The sequence below is a fragment of the Leptodactylus fuscus genome, chromosome 9 (assembly GCF_031893055.1).
Source record: "Leptodactylus fuscus isolate aLepFus1 chromosome 9, aLepFus1.hap2, whole genome shotgun sequence".
Classification (NCBI taxonomy): Eukaryota; Metazoa; Chordata; class Amphibia; order Anura; family Leptodactylidae; genus Leptodactylus; species Leptodactylus fuscus.
The window spans coordinates 4,883,654-4,902,987 of record NC_134273.1 but is presented as its reverse complement, the minus strand read 5'-3'; positions in this window follow the sequence as shown (position 1 = coordinate 4,902,987).

Here is a 19,334-nt window from a genome sequence, read left to right as displayed (position 1 = left end):
ATATTATAGAGACCAGTGTATAATACACCCCATATTATAGAGACCAGTGTATAATACACCCCATATTATAGAGACCAGTGTATAATACACCCCATATTATAGAGACCAGTGCATAATACACCCCCATATTATAGAGACCAGTATATAATACACCCCCATATTATAGAGACCAGTGTATAATACACCCCATATTATAGAGACCAGTGTATAATACACCCCATATTATAGAGACCAGTGTATAATACACCCCATATTATACAGACCAGTGTATAATACACCCCATATTATACAGACCAGTGTATAATACACCCCATATTATAGAGACCAGTGTATAATACACCCCCATATTATAGAGACCAGTATATAATACACCCCCATATTATAGAGACCAGTGTATAATACACCACCATATTATAGAGACCAGTGTATAATACACCCCCATATTATAGACACCAGTGTATAATACACTCCCATATTATAGAGACCAGTGTATAATACACCCTATATTATAGAGACCAGTGTATAATACACCCCCATATTATAGAGACCAGTATATAATACACCCCCATATTATAGAGACCAGTGTATAATACACCCCCATATTATAGAGACCAGTGTATAATACACCCCCATATTATAGACACCAGTGTATAATACACCCCCATATTATAGAGACCAGTGTATAATACACCCTATATTATAGAGACCAGTGTATAATACACCCCCATATTATAGAGACCAGTGTATATTACACCCCATATTATAGAGACCAGTGTATAATACACCCCCATATTATAGAGACCAGTGTATAATACACCCCCATATTATAGAGACCAGTATATAATACACCCCATATTATAGAGACCAGTGTATAATACACCCCCATATTATAGACACCAGTGTATAATACACCCCCATATTATAGAGACCAGTGTATAATACACCCTATATTATAGAGACCAGTGTATAATACACCCCATATTATAGAGACCAGTGTATAATACACCCCATATTATAGAGACCAGTATATAATACACTCCCATATTATAGAGACCAGTGTATAATACACCCCCATATTATAGAGACCAGTGTATAATACACCCCATATTATAGAGACCAGTGTATATTACACCCCATATTATAGAGACCAGTGTATAATACACCCCATATTATAGAGACCAGTGTATAATACACCCCATATTATAGAGACCTGTGTATAATACACCCCCCTATTATAGAGACCAGTGTATAATACACCCCATATTATAGAGACCAGTGTATAATACACCCCCATATTATAGAGACCAGTGTATAATACACCCCATATTATAGAGACCAGTGTATAATACACCCCCATATTATAGAGACCAGTGTATATTACACCCCATATTATAGAGACCAGTGTATAATACACCCCCATATTATAGAGACCAGTGTATAATACACCCCCATATTATAGAGACCAGTATATAATACACCCCATATTATAGAGACCAGTGTATAATACACCCCCATATTATAGACACCAGTGTATAATACACCCCCATATTATAGAGACCAGTGTATAATACACCCTATATTATAGAGACCAGTGTATAATACACCCCATATTATAGAGACCAGTGTATAATACACCCCATATTATAGAGACCAGTATATAATACACTCCCATATTATAGAGACCAGTGTATAATACACCCCCATATTATAGAGACCAGTGTATAATACACCCCATATTATAGAGACCAGTGTATATTACACCCCATATTATAGAGACCAGTGTATAATACACCCCATATTATAGAGACCAGTGTATAATACACCCCATATTATAGAGACCTGTGTATAATACACCCCCCTATTATAGAGACCAGTGTATAATACACCCCATATTATAGAGACCAGTGTATAATACACCCCCATATTATAGAGACCAGTGTATAATACACCCCATATTATACAGACCAGTGTATAATACACCCCATATTATAGAGACCAGTGTATAATACACCCCCATATTATAGAGACCAGTATATAATACACCCCCATATTATAGAGACCAGTATATAATACACCACCATATTATAGAGACCAGTGTATAATACACCCCCATATTATAGACACCAGTGTATAATACACTCCCATATTATAGAGACCAGTGTATAATACACCCTATATTATAGAGACCAGTGTATAATACACCCCCATATTATAGAGACCAGTATATAATACACCCCCATATTATAGAGACCAGTGTATAATACACCCCCATATTATAGAGACCAGTGTATAATACACCCCCATATTATAGACACCAGTGTATAATACACCCCCATATTATAGAGACCAGTGTATAATACACCCCATATTATAGAGACCAGTGTATATTACACCCCATATTATAGAGACCAGTGTATAATACACCCCATATTATAGAGACCAGTGTATAATACACCCCATATTATAGAGACCTGTGTATAATACACCCCCCTATTATAGAGACCAGTGTATAATACACCCCATATTATAGAGACCAGTGTATAATACACCCCATATTATAGAGACCAGTGTATAATACACCCCCATATTATAGAGACCAGTGTATAATACACCCCATATTATACAGACCAGTGTATAATACACCCCATATTATAGAGACCAGTGTATAATACACCCCCATATTATAGAGACCAGTATATAATACACCCCCATATTATAGAGACCAGTATATAATACACCACCATATTATAGAGACCAGTGTATAATACACCCCCATATTATAGACACCAGTGTATAATACACTCCCATATTATAGAGACCAGTGTATAATACACCCTATATTATAGAGACCAGTGTATAATACACCCCCATATTATAGAGACCAGTATATAATACACCCCCATATTATAGAGACCAGTGTATAATACACCCCCATATTATAGAGACCAGTGTATAATACACCCCCATATTATAGACACCAGTGTATAATACACCCCCATATTATAGAGACCAGTGTATAATACACCCCATATTATAGAGACCAGTGTATATTACACCCCATATTATAGAGACCAGTGTATAATACACCCCATATTATAGAGACCAGTGTATAATACACCCCATATTATAGAGACCTGTGTATAATACACCCCCCTATTATAGAGACCAGTGTATAATACACCCCATATTATAGAGACCTGTGTATAATACACCCCCCTATTATAGAGACCAGTGTATAATACACCCCATATTATAGAGACCAGTGTATAATACACCCCCATATTATAGAGACCAGTGTATAATACACCCCATATTATACAGACCAGTGTATAATACACCCCATATTATAGAGACCAGTGTATAATACACCCCCATATTATAGAGACCAGTATATAATACACCCCCATATTATAGAGACCAGTATATAATACACCCCCATATTATAGAGACCAGTATATAATACACCACCATATTATAGAGACCAGTATATAATACACCACCATATTATAGACACCAGTGTATAATACACTCCCATATTATAGAGACCAGTGTATAATACACCCTATATTATAGAGACCAGTGTATAATACACCCCCATATTATAGAGACCAGTATATAATACACCCCCATATTATAGAGACCAGTGTATAATACACCCCCATATTATAGAGACCAGTGTATAATACACCCCCATATTATAGACACCAGTGTATAATACACCCCCATATTATAGAGACCAGTGTATAATACACCCTATATTATAGAGACCAGTGTATAATACACCCCCATATTATAGAGACCAGTGTATATTACACCCCATATTATAGAGACCAGTGTATAATACACCCCCATATTATAGAGACCAGTGTATAATACACCCCCATATTATAGAGACCAGTATATAATACACCCCATATTATAGAGACCAGTGTATAATACACCCCCATATTATAGACACCAGTGTATAATACACCCCCATATTATAGAGACCAGTGTATAATACACCCTATATTATAGAGACCAGTGTATAATACACCCCATATTATAGAGACCAGTGTATAATACACCCCATATTATAGAGACCAGTATATAATACACTCCCATATTATAGAGACCAGTGTATAATACACCCCCATATTATAGAGACCAGTGTATAATACACCCCATATTATAGAGACCAGTGTATATTACACCCCATATTATAGAGACCAGTGTATAATACACCCCATATTATAGAGACCAGTGTATAATACACCCCATATTATAGAGACCTGTGTATAATACACCCCCCTATTATAGAGACCAGTGTATAATACACCCCATATTATAGAGACCAGTGTATAATACACCCCCATATTATAGAGACCAGTGTATAATACACCCCATATTATAGAGACCAGTGTATAATACACCCCCATATTATAGACACCAGTGTATAATACACCCCCATATTATAGAGACCAGTGTATAATACACCCCCCTATTATAGAGATTTTTTCTTCTTCTTTGATGCTTGTTCTTGGCTACAAGTCTTCTCTTCCAGCCACACAATCTTTAATCCTCCTCCATCAGACGCAGAAATAATCTTTTCCCTGGTGAATTGTGCAATAGAGGAAAAAACTCCCAGAAAATTCAAAATAATCAATAAGGAAACTTTCACTTGTCTCCAGTAAACACTTAGCGAGCATTTCCCGTAAGAAGGTCCCCAGTGTGAACAGTGCGCAGCTCCGTAATATTCTATCAACTTTCTCTTAAATGTATCCGCTTCTGGGAAAGCTGGGTGACTGCAACAGCCAATGTGGCCGATATTACAGCTCTCCTGGAGTTGGTAGTCAGATTTTCTAGAAGTCTCAGAAGTCTGGGAGAGCTGGGTGACAACTAATATGTCCATGGAGTAGGTTGTCAGTCACCCAGCTTTTCCCGATTGCGTCTTCATACCTGAAGATTAGAGAGTGGTCAGTATAACAATGGGGAGTGGTCAGTGTAACAATGTATATCTATGTAGATTGTCACAGTGTATCCGTCTCGACCATCACCCGTGAGCTTCAGCATCAAATTCCTGAACGGAATGACCTGTAAGTGACAATGACAACACGATGGACTCTCTACTCAGGTCTGCAGCTGTACATGGGCCCCTGGGTGACACCGTGGCCCCAGCTATCCTACCCTCAGCTTCCCAGGCTTAATCCCCCTCCAAGCCTATCTGGGCCTGGTATCTGCCCAGGTCCTCCTGATGATGGCAATGCTTATAGTCACCATATTGGCTGTCACCCAACTTTCCCAGAAATCCACTTGAGCAGATAAATTGTGTTTGTAGCAATTTACTAGAAGGAAAACTGAAAGATTCCTAAGAACATTCTGAGACGTGTGGGTTGTGGGTCAGGAATGCAGCACTCCACCGAGCGTGACTCCTCGGATCTGACGACTACATGACTACTCTATACATCTGCGCCTGGGCTTGTGTGTACACAGGGGGCGCTGTATCTCCAGGCGCTTGCCCTCCTTACTGAGTCACCCTGAATGGATAAACAATGATGTTCGGAGCAGCGCTCGCCGCTCATTTCCAGGAAGACGCTTTGCCCAGTGATTAAACGCTTGCGAAGCCGCTCGCCATGAGTCACGGGTTTTTGGCACCAACCTGATCGTTGCAGTTTGGCTCCAGAGCTGCAGTTCGTTCCTGCACCTGCTTCTTATAGACAACGGTTTCCAGCGGCGACTTCATTTTTCCTCCTTCGGCTGGCTCACTTGTTCTCGTGGCCAGTCATACCAGACCCATGAGCGCCATCAATAGGCGACCCCATGAAGCTGATGTGGATCTATCCGTTTATTGGCGATCTGTATCCTCATCTGATACATTGTAACAAGTATGGAAAGTCCTAATGAAGGAGAATGTATCTCTACTGTCTAGAATTGTAGCAAAACTTGTTGCAGAATTGTTCATTAGACAAGGACTGAGCTTCATTTACATAAAACTGGAGGACCCCTTTAACTCCATAGACTCCAATGGAAAGGGGCAAAGAAGATAAATCCTGCACCCCTCAAAGGGCTCACTATAGGGTTACAGCTGCAACCAGCCCCAAAATCCAGGAGGACCCTCAGGTCCCCCTCCCCACATTGGGCTGCAGAAACTTCTTTGCTCTCCTTTGTGGAGAGAGAAGATTTAGGATACACCGCTTTCCACTGTCAGAAATGAGAGGATTAACCCTTTATTGACAAAAATAGCAGTTGGTCATCAGTATATAGTCAAAGAGGGATTCTGTGAGGGAGTCTGTGCCATGAAAGGGGGGAAGCATTACTATGTGTAGGGTACGGACAGGAGATGGGCATGATGGAAGCTTGTGGGCATAGACATGGTGTAGAAGAGTCATCATGGTGATTGGACATGACTGATGTGTATGAAGAGATGCTGCACAAGGGGCCCAAGCTGAGCTTCTGCACCAGGGCCTTTCGTTACACCCCAGAAAGGACAATTTATTCTTGTAAAATTGGTTACAAGTAATGCTATGGCTGAAATCCCCAGCGATCGATCTGCTGTCAACAAGTGTTGAGATTCCCTGCAGCACCCCAAGAGGAGAAATGAGGTATTACACAATTCTAATTGAAATCGATGCGCTGTAGATGTAATGTATGAGATGTGGCTTCTACATGAAGGGGCCCCCTGTCTTAGCCTAGAATTTGATCACGGGGCATTTGATCATCCCTTTAAGTTAAGCATGACGTTTCCACTTTTCTTTATGGCTTCATCTGTGATCTTATTAAGTATCAGTCGGGGTCCGGCTCTGTCACACTTTACATTCCTGGTGCAGTCAATGAGTTAATGGCGTGACCCGCTGTCACCTGCAGGTGTTGGTTTTATGATCGCAGCTTCCTAAGGGTGTTACAGCCTTGGCAGAAACGCGGCAGTGCTGGCATTGAGAAGGGTAATGGCTCCATGTTCTGCTGGCAGAGGTTTCGTTACACTGTAATAGTAGACTTTGTTATTCAATGTTCCGTAACACTGCAGGCACCGAGGAGCGCCGACAAACCAGAACGTTCCGCCGAGCTGGAAGAAATGAAAAATTTACAATGTAGAATGTGGAAAATGCCGTGACTCATGTCAGAGACTCCAGAAAATACTGCGGGTCCATGCTCGGGTCAGTACCGTATATTAGGACACTGGATGGTGGCGCACAGCACCTGGCGGTCTGCACCGAGGGTCGGGGTCATCAGACGTGGTTCTGGTGCCCAAACTTATAGGTGGGGCTGTAGGTCTCAAAGGACCCAGAATACACGGTTGGAAAGAAAACAGGTGGGCAGAGGAAGAGGTGAAGGGGGACATGTCTCCTACGGGGCGGTGGTCGGGACATGTTGGCAAGTATGGCTAATGGAAGTCACAATAGACTGCTCATTGACTGCTCTGTGTCTACAGTATACAGCGTACATGGACCTGGAGCCTCACATTAAAGCTCTGTCTCTACAGTATATAGCAGTACTACATACGGTGCATGGTGGTTGGGGGCTCATTACGTCTTACACTCGGGCCGGGGGCCTCACATTACATGTCTGATTCGATGCAACATTTGTTACCAATTCTACAGAACTGGATGTGAGATCAGCAGCGTCTCTCCCCGTGACCCCGAGTCCAGCAGATGCTTCGGGGGTCCTGGGCCTGATTCTTCTTGACACTTGATGACGTTTTACAGTTCATATCTGCAACATTATCTTTTATGATGTATCTCACCTTGTTAAGCTCTGGGGTTATACGGCTGCTCTGAGCCATCTTTATAGACAATCTGTGAGGAAGTTTCCGCTCCCGGACACCCAGGAGCTTCAGTTATAGTCACCCCAATGCCCCTGATCAGTCAACATGTGCAACCCAGATGACAAGCCAGATGATGATCCTCCAAAACAAATCTCCTGCCAAAAAAGACAGATACAATATTGCAAGAGGAGGTCACTGACTACAAGATGTCATCTCTGCAGTGTTACATCATACACATCACATATACGATATAGTTACATAACCAGTCTATGTACTGATCCTGAGTTACATCCTGTATTATACTCCAGAGCTGCGCTCACTATTCTGCTGGTACAGTCACTGTGTACATACATTACACTACTTATCCTGTATTATACTCCAGAGCTGCGCTCACTATTCTGCTGGTGCAGTCACTGTGTACATACATTACTTATCCTGTATTATACTCCAGAGCTGCGCTCACTATACTGCTGGTACAGACACTGTGTACATACATTACATTACTTATCCTGTATTATACTCCAGAGCTGCGCTCACTATTCTGCTGGTGCAGTCACTGTGTACATACATACATTACTTATCCTGTATTATACTCCAGAGCTGCGCTCACTATTCTGCTGGTACAGTCACTGTGTACATACATTACATTACTTATCCTGTATTATACTCCAGAGCTGCGCTCACTATTCTGCTGGTGCAGTCACTGTGTACATACATTACATTACTTATCCTGTATTATACTCCAGAGCTGCGCTCACTATTCTGCTGGTACAGTCACTGTGTACATACATTACATTACTTATCCTGTATTATACTCCAGAGCTGCGCTCACTATTCTGCTGGTACAGTCACTGTGTACATACATTACATGACTTATCCTGTATTATACTCCAGAGCTGCGCTCACTATTCTGCTGGTACAGTCACTGTGTACATACATTACATGACTTATCCTGTATTATACTCCAGAGCTGCGCTCACTATTCTGCTGGTGCAGTCACTGTGTACATACATTACATTACTTATCCTGTATTATACTCCAGAGCTGCACTCACTATTCTGCTGGTACAGTCACTGTGTACATACATTACATTACTTATCCTGTATTATACTCCAGAGCTGCGCTCACTATTCTGCTGGTACAGTCACTGTGTACATACATTACATTACTTATCCTGTATTATACTCCAGAGCTGCGCTCACTATTCTGCTGGTGCAGTCACTGTGTACATACATTACATTACTTATCCTGTATTATACTCCAGAGCTGCGCTCACTATTCTGCTGGTGCAGTCACTGTGTACATACATTACGTTACTTATCCTGTATTATACTCCAGAGCTGCACTCACTATTCTGCTGGTACAGTCACTGTGTACATACATTACATGACTTATCCTGTATTATACTCCAGAGCTGCGCTCACTATTCTGCTGGTGCAGTCACTGTGTACATACATTACATGACTTATCCTGTATTATACTCCAGAGCTGCGCTCACTATTCTGCTGGTGCAGTCACTGTGTACATACATTACATTACTTATCCTGTATTATACTCCAGAGCTGCGCTCACTATTCTGCTGGTGCAGTCACTGTGTACATACATTACATTACTTATCCTGTATTATACTCCAGAGCTGCGCTCACTATTCTGCTGGTGCAGTCACTGTGTACATACATTACATTACTTATCCTGTATTATACTCCAGAGCTGCGCTCACTATTCTGCTGGTACAGTCACTGTGTACATACATTACATTACTTATCCTGTATTATACTCCAGAGCTGCGCTCACTATGCTGTATACATGCAGTTCCGTTCTGATACATCTGTACCTCATTGATATATTCTGGTTTTATAACTGGACACAATGTTGCGCAGTCAGACACTAGAGGTGAGGATTTGCACATGTAGAGGATTCTTCTGATTTTCGGAGTCTCTTTCTCGGTAATCTCTATAATCTCTGTTTTTCTTCCCTCTATAGTTATCTAAACACAGAATATCGGTAGATAAATCTCCGGCGGAGACTCAAACATCCAGAGCAGAGTGCGGCTCTCCCGGCCGTGCCTGAGCTTATGTCTTGTATACAGAGCGGCCTCATGCGGATGATTGACAGGACTCGTGTTGGGGAACATCTGGCGCAAAGATGTCGACTTTTCATAACAAGAGCAGAGAGTCGGGGGGCGCAGGGGGGCAATGATCATTTTATAGACATTAACTTTATTTATATGGATGTCACTAGAGGACGCGCTGCAGCCCAAGGAAACGCCTGCTCATATGTCTGCTGGCACTGGGAACCATTAGTCAGGACGGTAATTTACAGCTGTGAAATGCTTAGTGAGATAAATGATATTAATGGGGCTGTTTGACTTAGGGCACCCCGACCCTGTGTGCAGCCCCCTCCCCCGAGTCTACAGGGAACCTCCATCATTCTCTGTTATCACATTCACTATCCTTCAGAGCTGAAATCTACTACAATATCCAGCTTGGCCGCTGTCTGCACAGAGCTGGATCTTGTGGTTTGTATTCTAGGAAGAATCAGCATTATACCACAATCCAGACTGCACCAACAGAGTAGTGAGCACAGCTCTGGAGTATAATACAGGATAAGTAATGTAATGTATGTACACAGTGACTGCACCAGCAGAATAGTGAGCGCAGCTCTGGAGTATAATACAGGATAAGTAATGTAATGTATGTACACAGTGACTGTACCAGCAGAATAGTGAGCGCAGCTCTGGAGTATAATACAGGATAAGTAATGTAATGTATGTACACAGTGACTGCACCAGCAGAATAGTGAGCGCAGCTCTGGAGTATAATACAGGATAAGTAATGTAATGTATGTACACAGTGACTGCACCAGCAGAATAGTGAGCGCAGCTCTGGAGTATAATACAGGATAAGTAATGTAATGTATGTACACAGTGACTGCACCAGCAGAATAGTGAGCGCAGCTCTGGAGTATAATACAGGATAAGTAATGTAATGTATGTACACAGTGACTGTACCAGCAGAATAGTGAGCGCAGCTCTGGAGTATAATACAGGATAAGTAATGTAATGTATGTACACAGTGACTGCACCAGCAGAATAGTGAGCGCAGCTCTGGAGTATAATACAGGATAAGTAATGTAATGTATGTACACAGTGACTGTACCAGCAGAATAGTGAGCGCAGCTCTGGCGTATAATACAGGATAAGTAATGTAATGTATGTACACAGTGACTGTACCAGCAGAATAGTGAGCGCAGCTCTGGAGTATAATACAGGATAAGTAATGTAATGTATGTACACAGTGACTGTACCAGCAGAATAGTGAGCGCAGCTCTGGAGTATAATACAGGATAAGTAATGTAATGTATGTACACAGTGACTGCACCAGCAGAATAGTGAGCGCAGCTCTGGAGTATAATACAGGATAAGTAATGTAATGTATGTACACAGAGACTGTACCAGCAGAATAGTGAGCGCAGCTCTGGAGATATGGGTAATAATTGACTTATTGGTTTACCTATGGATATATAGATGAGTGAGTTGTTTGGTCTGTCTGGCTTATTGGTTATATGGTTTGCTGCTCTCCCCTCCTTCTATATTTTGGGTTGCACAGTCCCCCATGTGTGAGGTTCTCTGTTGGGGATTACAGTCAGTGGAGTCTCACATAATATTCTACACCTTATAAGGTCACAGAACGCGATATCCTGACACATGACCTAAATGCACATGGATATATATATACACGCACACACACACCCTGGGCAGCAGATTTTGGGGGCACCCTTATCTCCCCGCCAGTGATGTAGTTATTTGGGGTCCTGTCCAGCCCCTTTAACCCTGACCTGACCACAATCGATCCCCCCTTTCCATGAGACATAGCACAGATGTAAATCATAGAAGGGGTTTTGTATTTTCTTGCTTCTATTTCATAGACTTCCATGTAACTGGTGAATGTGTTTTCTGGATTTCATGTGTTTTTATGGCCGGGAGGTTTTATGACAAGATGATCAAACGAAGGCAGCACATCCCATCGGCTGCAGACGGAGCTCTTGGCACCAGGACTTTATTTGTGTGGATTTAGTCACAACATCATTACTGAGACCCCGCGTCCTTCGCCAGCGGGTTATGCAATAGTGGACGTCTAATCCCCGCACCTCCGAGCCACTGCGATGTGGTGAGGTGATGTTATGAGACTGTCAGTGCGGGGAATGTGTGATGTATGTGAGTGTATGGGGATCCACCCCGCACCGCAGCATCGGGGTCCGGAGTGCCACGGCTTATGTAACACCGCTGTACACTAAACCGCTATAACACCAATCTGTTCTGTCATCCCCTCTCTTGGCTTCCTTCCTTCATCATCATAAATTTGTCGGCTAGTAGCCCCTAAGGGAAGGCTAAGTCCTCCGGAGCTCACACATGGGACGGAACCAATTTGTGGCACTTCAGTATACTTATATGGAACATCGGTCATGTCTAATGCTCCAGTCATCTCCAAAGCTGCTCTCAACGGGCTACTGGCTTTCTGATATCATTTAAGGTGCAGTCACCCCCTGCTGGATGTTCTGTTCTGGGATATTGTGAGAGATGTCCTATAGGATGAGGTCAACCCTGCTTTTTGGGGCACCGACACAATATAGCCTGGCCTTTAGTTGGGATGTGCCTGTGGTGCACCAATGGAGTCGGCCATGGGTGAAATGTTATCCCTATGAAGTGTAATTGGATGTAATGGGGGAAACTTACCAAGGCGCAGGATGATATTGGGGCACCCATTTGGTACATGGCCCTTTCCTTGTGCACCTCGCTCACCACCTCATGGGCAGGGAATGGAGCAGGGTGGACCGGGACAGGGATGCCTTGACCCAAAATATTTATTAGAGCTCATGCCAGTAATCTGATGTAATTTCCAGCTATCGTAGATCGCCATCTTGGCTTACATGAAACAGGTCGGAGGCGTTCATAAATCTGATGATCCCTGCGTCAGTCAAGACCATAATTATGAAATGTCAGTCTTAATAAATCTGCCCCATTGTCTCTGGTTTTGCATAAATTTCCAAATTCTGTTCTCTTTGTTCAAATTCAAGACAAATGTAGAAGTGATCAGAGTAGCGAAGGGTTAATATGATCAGATATCCCACAATACACTTCTGTCTAGGAAGAAGAAGAAGAAGAACTCCAAATGTGGTCGGAGAAGAAACTAAAATATGTATCAGACAATGTGAGAGAAAGAGGAATATTGTAGGTGACTGAAATAATCGGGATTCTTTACACCCACATCAATGTCTGGAATGACGGAGAAACACAAAAGAGCTAAGAAGTGAAGCTTCACCCAACACAGCAACACCCACAAGACCCAGGAGGAATCTCCCCGGGATCCAAGAAAGCTCCGGGACACTTGGCAACAGATCAGAAATATTTCAGAAAACAAAGAAGCAGCAACATCCAAAAACTGTACTGAAGAAAAAGGTGTAAATATCACCAAGAATGTATCCATATAAGGAAGTGACATAGAAATATCCGAGACTCTGAGAATATTCTAAGATAAGAGAAGAAAGATGGTCATTGTACTAGACTGGAGACAACTATAAGAGAAGGCGAAGCTAAACATGTATCAGAGCGGCAGATCTAAACCTGTGGGATACCTGAGACCATCAGTAAGGACAGATTTCAGATGGTCTTAGGAACTGAGACACCGCTCCTCTATCCAGGACCAGGGGGTAAACTAGGCAATTACTATAATACGACTCCTATGTCCAAGAATATAACTACTATAATACTACTCCTATGTACAAGAATATAACTACTATAATACTACTCCTATGTACAAGAATATAACTACTATAATACTACTCCTATGTACAAGAATATAACTACTATAATACTGCTCTTATGTACAAGAATATAACTACTATAATACTGCTCCTATGTACAAGAATATAACTACTATAATACTACTCCTATGTACAAGAATATAACTACTATAATACTACTCCTATGTACAAGAATATATCTACTATAATACTGCTCCTATATACAAGAATATAACTACTATAATACTACCTCCTATGTACAAGAATATAACTACTATAATACTGCTCCTATGTACAAGAATATAACTACTATAATACTGCTCCTATGTACAAGAATATAACTACTATAATACTACTCCTATGTACAAGAATATAACTACTATAATACTACTCCTATATACAAGAATATAACTACTATAATACTACTCCTATGTACAAGAATATAACTACTATAATACTGCTCCTATGTACAAGAATATAACTACTATAATACTACTGCTATGTACAAGAATATAACTACTATAATACTGCTCCTATGTACAAGAATAAAACTACTATAATACTACTCCTATGTACAAGAATATAACTACTATAATACTACTCCTATATACAAGAATATAACTACTATAATACTACTCCTATATACAAGAATATAACTACTATAATACTACTCCTATGTACAAGAATATAACTACTATAATACTGCTCCTATGTACAAGAATATAACTACTATAATACTGCTCCTATGTACAAGAATATAACTACTATAATACTACTCCTATGTACAAGAATATAACTACTATAATACTGCTCCTATGTACAAGAATATAACTACTATAATACTACTGCTATGTACAAGAATATAACTACTATAATACTGCTCCTATGTACAAGAATATAACTACTATAATACTACTCCTATGTACAAGAATATAACTACTATAATACTACTCCTATATACAAGAATATAACTACTATAATACTACTCCTATGTACAAGAATATAACTACTATAATACTACTCCTATGTACAAGAATATAACTACTATAATACTACCTCCTATATACAAGAATATAACTACTATAATACTGCTCCTATGTCCAAGAATATAACTACTATAATACTACTGCTATGTACAAGAATATAACTACTATAATACTGCTCCTATGTACAAGAATATAACTACTATAATACTACTCCTATATACAAGAATATAACTACTATAATACTACTCCTATGTACAAGAATATAACTACTATAATACTACTCCTATGTACAAGAATATAACTACTATAATACTACTCCTATGTACAAGAATATAACTACTATAATACTACTCCTATGTACAAGAATATAACTACTATAATACTGCTCCTATGTACAAGAATATAACTACTATAATACTGCTCCTATGTACAAGAATATAACTACTATAATACTACCGCCTATGTACAAGAATATAACTACTATAATACTACTCCTATGTACAAGAATATAACTACTATAATACTACTCCTATGTACAAGAATATAACTACTATAATACTACTCCTATATACAAGAATATAACTACTATAATACTACCTCCTACGTACAAGAATATAACTACTATAATACTACTCCTATGTACAAGAATATAACTACTATAATACTACTATGTATAAGAATATAACTACTATAATACTACTCCTATGTACAAGAATATAACTACTATAATACTGCTCCTATGTACAAGAATATAACTACTATAATACTGCTCCTATGTACAAGAATATAACTACTATAATACTACTCCTATGTACAAGAATATAACTACTATAATACTACTATGTACAAGAATATAACTACTATAATACTACTCCTATGTACAAGAATATAACTACTATAATACTGCTCTTATGTACAAGAATATAACTACTATAATACTGCTCCTATGTACAAGAATATAACTACTATAATACTACTCCTATGTACAAGAATATAACTACTATAATACTACTCCTATGTACAAGAATATAACTACTATAATACTACCTCCTATGTACAAGAATATAACTACTATAATACTGCTCCTATGTACAAGAATATAACTACTATAATACTACTCCTATGTACAAGAATATAACTACTATAATACTGCTCCTATGTACAAGAATATAACTACTATAATACTACTCCTATGTACAAGAATATAACTACTATAATACTACTATGTACAAGAATATAACTACTATAATACTACTCCTATGTACAAGAATATAACTACTATAATACTACTCCTATGTACAAGAATATAACTACTATAATACTGCTCCTATGTACAAGAATATAACTACTATAATACTGCTCCTATGTACAAGAATATAACTACTATAATACTACTCCTATGTACAAGAATATAACTACTATAATACTGCTCCTATGTACAAGAATATAACTACTATAATACTACCTCCTATGTACAAGAATATAACTACTATAATACTGCTCCTATGTACAAGAATATAACTACTATAATACTACTCCTATGTACAAGAATATAACTACTATAATACTGCTCCTATGTACAAGAATATAACTACTATAATACTGCTCCTATGTACAAGAATATAACTACTATAAAGGTGCTGCCCTTAACAAAACCAATTTTTATTGGGTAATATGTGGCATATTATGTACAGATTGCTCCTTGCACATCACTATCTTCTTACACATAATCATATTATTATTTTTATAAATGTGCCCTGTTCAGTGACCTCGGACTTTTATCATTTGATGTTATACATATTTAACATGCAATTATCGGTGCTCAAAGAAAAAAAACATCACTAACTCTCTAAATAATTACTCTAATACAATAATAATGTCAAATCCTTCCAACAGCGGTACTTACTCCAGTTTACACTGCACCAAGTGATTGCTATCCACATAAGTGCAAACATATGGAGCATGTGCAGATCGACTGACAGCAAAACAGCAAAAAATGTAGAATTCCTAAAAATTCAAATATTTACATTAAAAATGGCAATTATAAGCAACTGAAACTGCTGCATTAAATCACATCACATAGCAAAGCTACAGGGTAAGGAGTATTCATATTCATAGAGGGCAGTATTATAGCAGTTATGTACTTGTACATAGGAGGTAGTATTATAGTAGTTATATTCTTGTACATAGGAGTAGGATTATAGTAGTTATATTCTTGTATATAGGAGTAGTATTATAGTAGTTATATTCTTGTACATAGGAGGTAGTATTATAGTAGTTATATTCTTGTACATAGGAGGTAGTATTATAGTAGTTATATTCTTGTACATAGGAGGAGTATTATAGTAGTTATATTCTTGTACATAGGAGTAGTATTATAGTAGTTATATTCTTGTACATAGGAGCAGTATTATAGTAGTTATATTCTTGTACATAGGAGTAGTATTATAGTAGTTATATTCTTGTACATAGGAGGTAGTATTATTGTAGTTATATTCTTGTACATAGGAGGTAGTATTATAGTAGTTATATTCTTGTACATAGGAGGAGTATTATAGTAGTTATATTCTTGTACATAGGAGGTAGTATTATAGTAGTTATATTCTTGTACATAGGAGTAGTATTATAGTAGTTATATTCTTGTACATAGGAGTAGTATTATAGTAGTTATATTCTTGTACATAGGAGTAGTATTATAGTAGTTATATTCTTGTACATAGGAGGTAGTATTATAGTAGTTATATTCTTGTACATAGGAGGTAGTATTATAGTAGTTATATTCTTGTACATAGGAGGAGTATTATAGTAGTTATATTCTTGTACATAGGAGGTAGTATTATAGTAGTTATATTCTTGTACATAGGAGGAGTATTATAGTAGTTATATTCTTGTACATAGGAGTAGTATTATATTAGTTATATTCTTGTACATAGGGGCTGTATTATAGTAGTTATATTCTTGTACATAGGAGGTAGTATTATAGTAGTTATATTCTTGTACATAGGAGGAGTATTATAGTAGTTATATTCTTGTACATAGGAGTAGTATTATAGTAGTTATATTCTTGTACATAGGAGTAGTATTATAGTAGTTATATTCTTGTACATAGGAGTAGTATTATAGTAGTTATATTCTTGTACATAGGAGTAGTATTATAGTAGTTATATTCTTGTACATAGGAGGTAGTATTATAGTAGTTATATTCTTGTACATAGGAGTTAGTATTATAGTAGTTATATTCTTGTACACAGGAGTAGTATTATAGTAGTTATATTCTTGTACATAGGAGGTAGTATTATAGTAGTTATATTCTTGTACATAGGAGTTAGTATTATAGTAGTTATATTCTTGTACATAGGAGTAGTATTATAGTAGTTATATTCTTGTACATAGGAGGTAGTATTATAGTAGTTATATTCTTGTACATAGGAGTAGTATTATAGTAGTTATATTCTTGTACATAGGAGTAGTATTATAGTAGTTATATTCTTGTACATAGGAGCAGTATTATAGTAGTTATATTCTTGTATATAGGAGCAGTATTATAGTAGTTATATTCTTGTACATAGGAGCAGTATTATAGTAGTTATATTCTTGTACATAGGAGGTAGTAATATAATAGTTATATTCTTGTACATAGGAGCAGTATTATAGTAGTTATATTCTTGTACATAGGAGTAGTATTATAGTAGTTATATTCTTGTACATAGGAGCAGTATTATAGTAGTTATATTCTTGTACATAGGAGTAGTATTATAGTAGTTATATTCTTGTACATAGGAGTAGTATTATAGTAGTTATATTCTTGTACATAGGAGTAGTATTATAGTAGTTATATTCTTGTACATAGGAGTAGTATTATAGTAGTTATATTCTTGTACATAGGAGTAGTATTATAGTAGTTATATTCTTGTACATAGGAGGTAGTATTATAGTAGTTATATTCTTGTACATAGGAGGTAGTATTATAGTAGTTATATTCTTGTACATAGGAGCAGTATTATAGTAGTTATATTCTTGTACATAGGAGTAGTATTATAGTAGTTATATTCTTGTACATAGGAGGTAGTATTATAGTAGTTATTTTCTTGTACATAGGAGTAGTATTATAGTAGTTATATTCTTGTACATAGGAGTAGTATTATAGTAGTTATATTCTTGTACATAGGAGGCAGTATTATACTAGTTATTTTCTTGTACATAGGAGTAGTATTATAGTAGTTATATTCTTGTACATAGGAGTAGTATTATAGTAGTTATATTCTTGTACATAGGAGGTAGTAATATAGTAGTTATATTCTTGTACATAGGAGCAGTATTATAGTAGTTATATTCTTGTACATAGGAGCAGTATTATAGTAGTTATATTCTTGTACATAGGAGGCAGTATTATACTAGTTATTTTCTTGTACATAGGAGTAGTATTATAGTAGTTATATTCTTGTACATAGGAGTAGTATTATAGTAGTTATATTCTTGTACATAGGAGGTAGTAATATAGTAGTTATATTCTTGTACATAGGAGCAGTATTATAGTAGTTATATTCTTGTACATAGGAGCAGTATTATAGTAGTTATATTCTTGTACATAGGAGGCAGTATTATACTAGTTATTTTCTTGTACATAGGAGTAGTAATATAGTAGTTATATTCTTGTACATAGGAGTAGTATTATAGTAGTTATATTCTTGTACATAGGAGTAGTATTATAGTAGTTATATTCTTGTACATAGGAGTAGTATTATAGTAGTTATATTCTTGTACATAGGAGGTAGTATTATAGTAGTTATATTCTTGTACATAGG